The following is an 11,889-nucleotide window of genomic DNA, read 5'->3' as shown; positions in this document are numbered from 1 at the left end:
TGGTTTCATGAAAGTTTTTTTTTTTTTACTGTTACACCGATGAAACCCACTAGCACCTCCGTGTTGAGCCTAAAAACCTTTGCATGCTGACTTCTCTACAGGATTGTCTGCAATGTCAAAATTTGGTCTAACGATGTCATTCAACGTTATTCTTGTGAAACAGTAATACATCAAGTACCCCTGCCTGCAGTGTGCAATTTTGGGTTGTCGCCTCATGTCACTCATATCACTAGAAAACTATTTTGTGTAAAACTATAGCATGTAGCTTGTTCAATCACTTGTCATTTTAAAACTATTTCAAGTCTATTTTAACTTTTAAAGGTTTAGAAGGCAACTTTATAAAAATAACATATTTGCTGAAACTGTCACAGTATACTGAGACTAGCACACGGGAACGATAATCTGTATTAAATATGTTTTTCTGCCTTCCCATAGTGCTCCTAATGGCTTTGGAAGTTTCCACTACGCCCACAGATAAACAACCAATAAAAGCTGAGCTAAAAAGTATATTAAAATGTTTCTGAAAACATTAGAGCCTAGAAATAGGCAATGCAGTAACATAATCTTGATTCATATTTGATCAGCGCAGCCTAGTAGTACAGTACGATGTGTCGGTTGTACATTGTACTCCTCCACTGGAGGATCTGGAAGTTTAGTACTTGGCCAAAGGGAATTTCAGAAATCCTGTTGAAAGAGTTTATACACTTGTTTTGTCTTTGTAATTGTTTTGAGTCGAGTCAAGATGTAAACGGGAAACATGGGGAAAGTGAGAGGGGGATGACATGCAACAAAACTATCTGACCGGAATGACTCCCCCACCTTTTTCTGTGTACCTCAATCAATACACATTATGGAAAGATTCTAAGCCATCCAGGCAATGAGTTATGTGATTTAGGTGTTTTTCCTGCAGGAAATTACTCTTATGGGGAATTCCCCCCTATGACCACACATTAGGACGGGAATGAGCACCACATTCAACCTTGATTTGAACAATAGCAAAGGATTACCATGGGCTGAGAGCAGCCTGACTCAGCTCAATCCCCATTTGAAGGAGCTTAACACTAAAGTGCTATCATGCACATTGCTCAGTCTGAGGTACAGTTTTATTATTTTATCAATATTTAATGATATAAACACTCTCAATTAACTACACTTTCATTCTCCAGAGGCTGAGCTGGATGTGTAGTCATCTCTTAACGTGCACCGTGGATGGCACACTTCATCGCTGTGGCGTCGCTGCTCCTTCACTATAAAATGTTTTTATAATTTTCAAGCATTACATCTTCAAACTATACGCTCATGTGGCACAACAATTGAAAGCTTAGCCTCTCATGATTCAAATAAGCCCACACTCAAAGCATAATATGATTTATAGCAGTTATACAACTGTTATAAAGTTAAAGAAATAAAAAAAGAAACTGCACAGACTGTCTAGAGTTGAGTGTGCATTCATACCTTTTTCCTTGCGGTTAAAGATTGCCAAAAACCTTTATATCAAACCTCGCCAACAAGGAAGTGGATCATCCAAGCCATTCAATCCAAAATTAGCTGTTTGCCTCACAATCTTGAAGTTCTGACCGAATTTCAACGGAAAAAAGCTAAATCGTTTTTCATTTCCGGACTTCGAATCACGTCTCCCTTCTCACCATGCATGTATTAAGAGCGAAACAAGAGCGTTCGTCGGAAAGCCCCGTCCTAGCTACTAAGCTTCTAACCTAGCTAATAAGGTTAGCCAGTTTCGTCAATTGAGATTCCCTTAATACATCCATGGCTTCATATCTGATCCAAGTTATAGGCTTTACAGCATACAGTCCTACTATGTCTGTAGTAACATTATATATGTATAGTCATATAGCTATGTTAGCTGTTTTACCATTCTTTTAATACATCCATGCTAGCTATCGCTGATGTTAGCTACTAGCTAACGCTAATGACGTTCCATCCACGTAACAGGCTTTACAGAGTACATACATCCCTTGGATGTATCATAAAATAATACCATGGATGTATTAATAGAACACATGGTGAATTACAACCATTAGCTATATCCATTACAGCTACAGCTACCTTAGGAGAACCATAATATGAGTGTGCCCTGTGCAGGGTGACATGGGCGGGCGCAGTCCCGCGGGTCTGCTCGCGTCCATTATGCATATTTATCATGCCTAGTTTAATTTGGCTACTAGTGATTGTTAAAATGTTAAAAACACAATGTTTTAAAAAGGACCCTTTAAGTTTTTGGGCTGGTAAGTTGATGTACCCCCCTGCTGAAATATAGTTTCTTTCGTCATGAGAAAAGTCTTTCTGGGCCATGGGGTGCAGTACCAGCCTTATCCACTAAGCCCGTGTTTTTACGAGACCCTAATACCTTTTTAGCTAATAAGAAGACAGATCAGACACCAAACTTTACAATAAAATTTCAACCCTGTGATGGCTGTAGCTGTGTCAAAAGCAAAAACAGTGCCTCTCATAATCCATATCTCAACCTGACCAATTTAGGATTACTTATTTCTATATATTATGTATATAATTATTATTATTATTATTATTATTAAGTTTTGTATTTTGCACCATTTGGCTTTTTTCTTTGCACTTTTCAAATGGAAATAAAAAACACAGAAAAGAATTCATATAAAATCCTGTTTTGAGTCTTTTGGCTTCTGGATTTTTTCTGTAGTAAAAGACATGTGGCCATGACACTGTGTTGTCTGTATCTCACCAGATGTGTTTCAGCAGTGTATTTTAATAATTTTACAGACGCATGACTTGGATGTAACTATGTCAGTAAAGCTTAGAATCACCCTGGCACTTAACAGAAACTTGAGTGTTACCTTTCCAATTAAATCAGGCACACCCCAGAGGGCTGAAGTATATGGGAGCTGTACCACTTTTAATTTGGGAATGACGTTAAGATCAAAAAGCATGGATATCAAGCATTTTTTAAAGACAAAGCGGCATGGGCTGTCATTGATTATGTGAAATTTAAAAAAATAACGACTTCAAAAGTCACTTGTTATTTTTCAACCACAAGCAGTAACTTAATCATACATTCTGCAAGCGTGTTATTTTGGAATTTCTACAAGTGCATCAATGATGGTTGGTTTTTCTTTAGCTGTGTTGTACACATGAAACTTTATGAACCACTATTTTTAAAAGGCTTGAAAAAAACCCTTTGTTGAACAAAGACCGCCATCTATTGGGCTCAGAAAATAAGGAAAATGCTTCATGAAGCTTCATTTGGACCTTTCTAAATTATAGCAGTTGTAATAAGGGGCAGAGAAAAGCTTTGACCCCAGCATCAACCTTTATTCACTGTAAAGATAATAACCGATAAACACCTCAATCAGACTTAGTAGATGCTCCATTACTGCTTTAATTGTAATTTCCCCATAAGAGTATACATTGAAATTAATTAAATTAATTAAATTAATTAATTAGTGCTTGCTGAGTCAAAAGCACAAGTGACGCAAATTAAATATACAGTATAACTTTAAACTTTTTTTATTCAACCTTTATTCAACCAGGTAAGCCAATTGAGAACAAATTTTCATTTGCAAAACGACAACAGATAAAATAAAGAGTCAGCATCCAGTTTGTGCATGATATGGCAGTAACACAATACAAATACAATAGTCCAGTAAAAATACTGAATGTAGTATAGAGTCTATGTATAGTTTGTACAAATGAAATTGTCCAAAAGACCATTAAACGAAAATGATAGGAGTGCAAGTGAGAATGTGCCACTATACAATTGAGCGTAAGAGACAATAAAGTAAGGTATACAATACTGCATGAATGATGGAGCAGAGTTAATATGTGTAGTGATTGGACAAAAGCAGTACTTTAAAGGTAACGAATGACACCAAAGGAGGGGGGGGGGGGGCTTTTGGGGTCACTAAAGAGATGTATTTGCTTGAGCACAGGTGGGTAAATAGAGCTATGGTGATAAGTGAACTGAAGTACAAGTACTTATTTACAAGTCCTTGCCTAGAAAGGACCTCTAATAAGTTGGTACTAGTGAGTTAAGCTGACTAATCCATAGAGGATGCAATGGTGGGTATGCATGGGGGCTCTGGTGACAAATCACATGGTATTGTGGTGGACTACATCCAGTATTTTGGGAGTTTTAGGCATTTTATAGATGACATCACTGAAATCTAGAATCGGTACGGTAGTCATTTTCACCATGGCAAGTTTGGCGGCATGAGTTAAGCAGGCCCTGTTGCGGAATAAGAAGCCGATTCTAGACTTGATTTTAGATTTTATGTGGTTAATGTGGGGCTGAAAGTAGAGGGAATTGTCTAACCAGACACATAACCATGTATTATCAGCCACATATTCTAATTCTGACCCATCTAGCTAAGTGATGCTGGTCAAACAAGCAGATGTGGGCAGCGATTGATTGAAAAGCACGCACTTAGTTTTTTAAAGTTTAAAAGGAACTGAAGGTTTCAGAAAGAGAAATGCTGAATGGCATTGAAGCTCTCTTGGAAGTTAAATAGCACAGTATTCAGTGAGGGGCCAGATGTATACAGGATAGTGCCAACAGCATAGAGGTGGATATGAGAGTCACCCACAGCAAGAGCAACATCACTGATATTTGGGAGAACAGAGTCCACCCGAGAATCAAACCCTGTGGCACCCCCATGGAGACAGCTGTAGGTCCAGACAACAGGCCCTTTGGTTTCACATATTGGACCACATTAGAGAAGTAGTGAATCAGGCGAGGCAGTCATTGAGTTTCCCAATAAGGATTCAATGGTTGACAGAGTCAAAGGCCTTCGACAGATCAATAAATATGGCTGCACAGTAATGCTTTTTATCAGTGGCACCTATGATGTCATTTAAGACGTTGAGTGTGGCTGTGGTACAACCATGACCAGCACAGAAGCCAAATTGCATTATGAAAAGGGTACGGTGGGATGCAAGAGGGTTTTTAATCGATGGTTTTTAAACCATTAAAGACTTTTTAAAGACAGGGTAGGATGGATATAGGTCTGTAGCAGTTTGGATCAAGGGTGTCTCCCCCTTTGATGGGGGGGAATAACCATGGCGCATTTCCAATCTCTAGGGATTTCTGAAGATGAAAGAGAGAGGTTGAAAAGACTAGTAATGGGGGCTGCAATAATATTCGCAGATAATTTTACACGTCCAGATTATCCTTCAGCACTTTCTAAATCATTTAGTGCAGTCACTACTCGTCTAGTAGACAGGGCAGCTCAAAAAGACATGAAAGATATGTGGATGTGAGTTCTTTCAAAGTACCACTACCACTACAGTGTTTGTGATACTAATGATGTTTCTTTCTTTATTAAAGTAATAAAATTGGGGGGTTAAAGAACACAACAGGACGTCACACAAATGGGCCGTTTCACTGACACTCCTGCCGCCACAACACCCTGCGGCAATTGCTTTTTTTTTTTTTTTTATCAGAAGGCAGCTTCACGGTGAAGTAGCCTAGGCTAGCCTGCAGGGCTCATATAAGATGATGCTTTGATCTCCTGTTTCCATGAAGGCAGCACGGAGCTGTGCCAAACGAAGCTGACTGAAGCACAGAAGAGAAGAAGAGTTATGATACTGTACACTTGTGCAGTTGCAGTGCCATAAACTGGCAGGTTTTAATGTTGCAGACCACTGTTTTTAGTTTAAAGTGCAAATGTGTTGTTATTGTGAATCTTTGGGTTAGACTAGCCTTCAAATTAACTCACCCCCCCACCCTGGCCACCCTTCTTTTCCAAAATGTTGCTTCCAGCGCCCCCCGTCATTCTCTGAACGCCTCTAGGGGGCAATACCACCCCCGTTGAGAAACACTAGTGTAGCCTGTTCAGCGGCCTGCATTTTTTTGCATTATGTTTAGCGATTGTCGCTGTTATTCTAAGCCAATAAAGTGTTTATTTTCAGTCACGGTGAGATTGTGGGGTTTTTACTGTAATTCTAAGCCAACAACGTTTGTCCGTCAGTTGTCAGTGTTGGGCAAATTACTTCCAAAATGTAATACATTATAGATTACTAGTTACTGTCATTTGAGAGTAATTAGTTATATTACAATATTACTGTCTCTGAATTGTAATATGTTACACTACTTGTGCATTACTTTTGAGTTACTTCACCAAAATAACAGCGGAAGTTTGACTTGGCAGCTAGCTTGTGAATTCCACCACCGGATCAATAAAGTCTCCTCTTTATCCACTATACATCATAGATTATTCATAATATTTTGTATAATTAATATGAATATGCAAAGTAACTACAGCTATAAAAACACATAAGTACAATGTACAATAGGCAAGTAGAAGAATGAAATACTCAATTAAAAGTACCTTACAGTTGTATTGAAGTACGGCATTGTTGTAAAATGTTTGTTTAAAGCCCTGGAATAAGAAATTATTGAATGTTGTTCAATTTAAAACAGTCTAAAGGAAATGGTCAATTATAGTGTAAGTACAACCCACTATCTACATTATTTACAGTTCTTGATTTACAGCTTTATTTTTTTTAACAATTATTTAGTTTTATTGCGAATCATTACAGGAAGTGCCTTTATTTTGAAGTAGCCTATACGGAAGTTGTCTGCTGTGTACTCTTGCCAGCTTACTGAGATGAACGTGGGACGCTAGATGAAAACATGTCCGTCTGCTCACTTTCCTGTTTGTAAAACGTCAACATATTGACCAGTAGATGTCACAGTAAAAGACGAGTGGTTTTGGTCGTCATTCGAAGCCGTTCCACTACAGGCAGAGTTACTCTCCACGGCTGATATAATACAATGATATTACACGTAGCAAGCCTAAACATTAATTCCCGACATGTCTCTATCTGTCAGCAGCTCGTCTGCTGTCCCCGCTGACGTACCGTCCACTGTTGGGACACAGATGTTGTCCGTACCTGTCTGGTTCTGGTTCTGACCACGGGAACAGGGACGGAACGGCTCGCTTCAACACAGAGTAATAACTCTAAAAAAGAATATCCATCTCGCAAATGTCACCTCAACCATTAAATACAGCAGCAGGAAATAACACTTGCATGTTTTTTTTGTCCTTTGAAGAAATAGGCTCGTTCGAGATGAGCCAGGTCCGGTTAGGTTTGTGTCCGACTTGATCCCGACTTGCTCTGACGTCATGGCAATGATAATCTAACGAGAGCAAGGCGGACGCAGGCTGCGCAGTTGCTTTTCACCGACTGCAAGAGCAAGGCGGACGCAGAGCATGCTGGGAAACGCCGGCTTCTCAGCTGATTTAACAGCTGATTGGTTCACAATCGACTGAACACGAAGACGTTTCATATAAACTTGTTATTGTTTTTGAATGGGAAGGATTTTAATTGCTATTTGTCTGATTTAAAGACTTATTCTGTACAGAACACACGTTGTGTGGCTGATAGTGACGTTTAGTAGTTAGAGAGACTCAATCCGTTCAGATCACTGATCATCTACAGTCTGTTGTTAATTAAAATCAGCAACAGATCGCATGTAGAACATTTTGAGAGTTACTCTGTCATAATTAAAACAACTACAAAGTGTGTACAAGCTGAAATGTGGGTCTGATTATATTTTATTAAATCGGAATCGCACCACAGTGTTTATGTCACTTCCTGTTCAGCCTGAAGGTGATTGGAAACGGCTGGAAACTGTCCGACTTTACCGCAGCTTTTTGTCCCTGCCCCCCGCTGCTGCCGCCTGCTCTCTGGTGAATTCTTAAAAATTAAAACGGCACTAAATGTTGCGTTTTGTGTTGTAACTCGCGTTACTGAGATTGTAATGAGTATAATATTACCGAAATGTAATTAGTAATGTGTTATATTACTGCATTACAGCAAAAAGGAATACACTACTGTAAATTACTGTTGAGTCTCCACCTGGAAGTGGCAAAGGGCGTGGCTATGACAAAGTAGGTCATGGCTCGTGGCCGTTCATTCCTGCAGTTACCTGCACAGCTGCAGCCCATTCCATGATTCACCTCAGCAGTACATAACCTGGTCTGATCACCTCATCAACGCCAGATCGTTACACTACTACCCGTGTGGTAACTTGGCTCAGTGTCCTTTGCTGAATCCCTAGTAATATTCTTGTGTCTTGTGCTCTTGTTAACACTTTGTTCCTGTGTCTAGATTCCGCTCTAGTCGGCCAATTCTGCTGTTACCTGCTGTCCTGCGTTCTTTGCTGTACCTGCTGTGCAACCAGCTCAACGGGGCTGTGTCCTTGTCGGCCACAATTGGATTCCTTGCTGAGTCAGAGTGGAATCTCCTCTCTTGGCAGAACAACTTGGCAGCGACCGGAAACAACATCTAAGTGAGTTCCTCTTTTTAGTAAACTCTGTGTACACAATGTTCTCAATGCTGGAGTTCATGTGTAGAGCCCCTGGTGATACATGGAGCAACGTTTCATGTTGTGTCTAGCCTTCTTAGTGATTTTGATGCTTTCATAGAAGTGCCCCTAGCACTCCCATTTAAAAAGGCCCTTTGACTGAAACAAGAATATGGTAAATCTTAAAAGTGGCATTTCTGTCCTAATTATGCTTTTAAGCAAAAGTTTGACTCTGGTATATTCAGAAACATCCTAGGTTGCATTTTGGCGAGAAAGCATGGCATTGCTCTAACCTGGTTTTCTTTAGGCAGTTGCAGTGTTTTGAATTGAATTCTTGGCCTTTTACTCCTCGATATTTATTAAGGTGAGGTTTGGAAAAATAAGGCAGGGAAGTACATTCATATTTATTGTTTCTTCCCTATTATGCATGTCTATGGGCAATTAAGACCACCAGCCAATATCTGACGTGCTTGCTTTTACTTAAAAGGGCCACAATTTCTTTTGTATATTTTGGAAATATAGGTATTCGAATTCCCAAATACTTAATATCTGATTGCAAAGTTTAATTTAAAAAACCTGATCAATCTGCCGGGAATTGAAACTAAATTAGCACACTCATTCCCACCAGTTCTCAATACTCAATTCTAGGTGTGGCACGGTTTAAGGGTCACGGTTTTTGGTTCTGTACGGTTGTTATTTTTTCTTTTGATCTTTAACACTCCAGAAATATACTCCAACATATGATATATGGCTTAATTGTCCACAATTTAGGATACAATTTTGAAAATAGGTACTGCATATCATGTAATCATACACAAATGGAATTTGACTTGACTTTAAGCACATTATTGGGACCATCTCTGAGGAAAGCTAGGTGAGACTTTGATACAGCAAGAAGGAAGACATTGATGATTTCAACATGCTTTTCATTTATTTGGCAAAAAAAGCAGTGTGTATTTCTTACAAAATCCTTTAAAAGAAAGAGGAACTCTTAAAGCTTTTGAATAAAGCATTTCAGAGAGATACTCACTGGTATGACTTTAATAAATGGGGCTGCGTTTGCAAAACCCCATTACCCATTCGGTAATGTAGTGAGCGGTCACTGTGAGGAAACGTTCAGTGGCCCCGGAGGTCCATCCATCTGTAGTGAGAGCTACGTGGGCTGTGACGGACAATTCATTGTCAATTTCTCCTTGTCTCGTCATACAGTTTTGAGTTGGCAGGACGGAATATTATGCTCTATTTATTATATTATATAATGTTCCAGGTAACTCGTGTTTTCACAACCTTCTACCTGTGAAAGTGCCCTGGAACGGCAGTCAAACCCGTCACATACTATTCGTGAACTCGTACCATATCTCCGAGTCACAGATTTGACGTCACACAAACAAAAATGTCGACCCCTGTTGATGCTGTAGACGCCGGTGATTAACAGTGAAAAATAGAAATAAATGGGCAACATGAAGTAATTCCGCACATTGTAATCGAAGCAATACACATACGATTGTGTACTACTACAGATTATTTTGATCGAATAAAGACCAAAATATATTGCCAATGAGAAATCGTTAGTATCAGCTAGTTCTAGCTAACGTCAACAGTAAGTAGCTGCTAGCTAACATTAGCTAGAAGGGTTTCTTGTGACTTTGCCTGGAACCAGAGATGGCAAAAGTACTCACGTCCCGTACTCAAGTAAAAGTACAGATACTTGTGTTAAAAAATAATCTGGTAGAAGTACTGATAACTTTGTTTACTCAAGTAAAAGTAACAAAGTACAAGCTTGGAAATGTACTGTAAAAGTAGCTGTGAGAATGACAAAAGCTACCTGGACCACACACATGTTACTAGAGAGCACGCTGAGAAACTACAGTGGACATGAATAAAGGCTCTTTATTCTTTATATGCCATTGGCTAAATTTTAAATGGCTGTCTGCCAATAGGCCTAAAACATATAGCTTAGCCCGTTTACTGCGACAGAAACTGGGACTCCACGTTAATAAGATTCTGACTGAGTAGCAAGATATGAATTCAATTGTGATTCTGTGAGAAGTCTGTGTATTACCATCCAATTAGATTAAATTTTGTATTAAACTTGTTAGTGAGGACTACATTAGGACTGTATTTAAAGCTGATTCTGGTTTCCAACTTTGCCCCAGGTGTGTCTGTTAAAACAACTTCTCTCTGTTGATGCTTTATAACATTCAAGCAACAGGACAAACATGGGTGGGGGTAGCTCAGCTATGGCTGTGCTTGTGTGGTAATAAAAGACATAAATAACATTGTAAAGGCTACCACACACAATGCAAAGGAATCCTGTATGCTAGTAAATAATAACAATAAACCCACTATTAATTTATCTTAATGCAGTGTAACTGTAGCATGTAAATAATGCACCTAAAATACAAACGTGAGCAAGGGCATTCAACAGTCGCCATTATATCGAATCAACAGCCAGGTGTAACCTAGGTAACTGGTGAAGAACACAAACCACAACATCACAACAACTTTAAATTTGACAGAACTATAGATCAATAAAACAACAGGCTTAAATGAACTGACAACATACTGTAAGTTATTTGACTTACAGTTTTCAAGGTCTCACACACACAATCTCAGTTGATTATCCTCCAGACAGCTAGTCTTTTTTTCTTTTTTTTTCTCCGCGTGCCGTGTGTGCCGGCTCGCGGTGTGAGGCGTGTGTCCGCACTATGTACTCACAATCACTCCTGATAGACGACCTTTAGTACAAAACTAAAGTAACAAGCACATTTTGTAAAATGTAAGGAGTAAAAAGTACCGATATTCGTGTTAAAATGTAAAAGTAAAAAGTTGCCAAAAAATAAATAGTAAAGTAAAAATATTTGAAATCTACTTGAGTACAGTAACAAAGTATTTGTACTTCGTTACTTCCCATCAATGCCTGGAACGCTACCAAGTCGTGAGTCGTGAATGAGGTCACAACTTAGGGCTAAAAATTGTGCCTGGAACGCAGACGTTGCTCGAGTACTTTCATCAGCTGACGAAATCCTTCACCCTCAATCACACTGTACAGTCTTTTGTTATGAACATCCCAATGCTTTAGTTATGGCTATTGCCCTGTCCGACTTATCACTGAGAAGCTGCTTAAAAGCTGCAGAGTGTAGAAGTTGTTTCCTAACCGGCTCTCTCCTCCCTACACTATTTACCGACACATTGGGGTGATGTCTTCTCAGATTAATTGACATATTAGAAGTGTTATCATTAGCATATTGAATGCATTTTGCACAATACATGCCTACAGTCCCAGTTCTATTTATTTCTGCTGTCATCATAGGCAACATGAAATCAAAATGTTCCCACACACCAGATGCTGATGTGTCCTCCAACTCTGGGCAGCCTTCCTTATCTCTCCCACTTGCCATTTCTACATGTGGTGTGACCTGCAGCACTCCATACACACTACACTTTTACTGTATATGGCCATACCTCTTCTTTTGCTCAAAAGGGAAATGCACTGCCTGAGGTCACATGCCATAGATGTATTAAGAGAACATACGGGCATGAGGCAACATTGCGTATGCGTCAAACCATGCAACATACACATGCTC

Source organism: Etheostoma spectabile, chromosome 22 (assembly GCF_008692095.1).
Source record: "Etheostoma spectabile isolate EspeVRDwgs_2016 chromosome 22, UIUC_Espe_1.0, whole genome shotgun sequence".
Taxonomy (NCBI): Eukaryota; Metazoa; Chordata; class Actinopteri; order Perciformes; family Percidae; genus Etheostoma; species Etheostoma spectabile.
The sequence above is the reverse complement of the archived record's forward strand: the minus strand, read 5'-3'. Positions refer to the sequence as shown.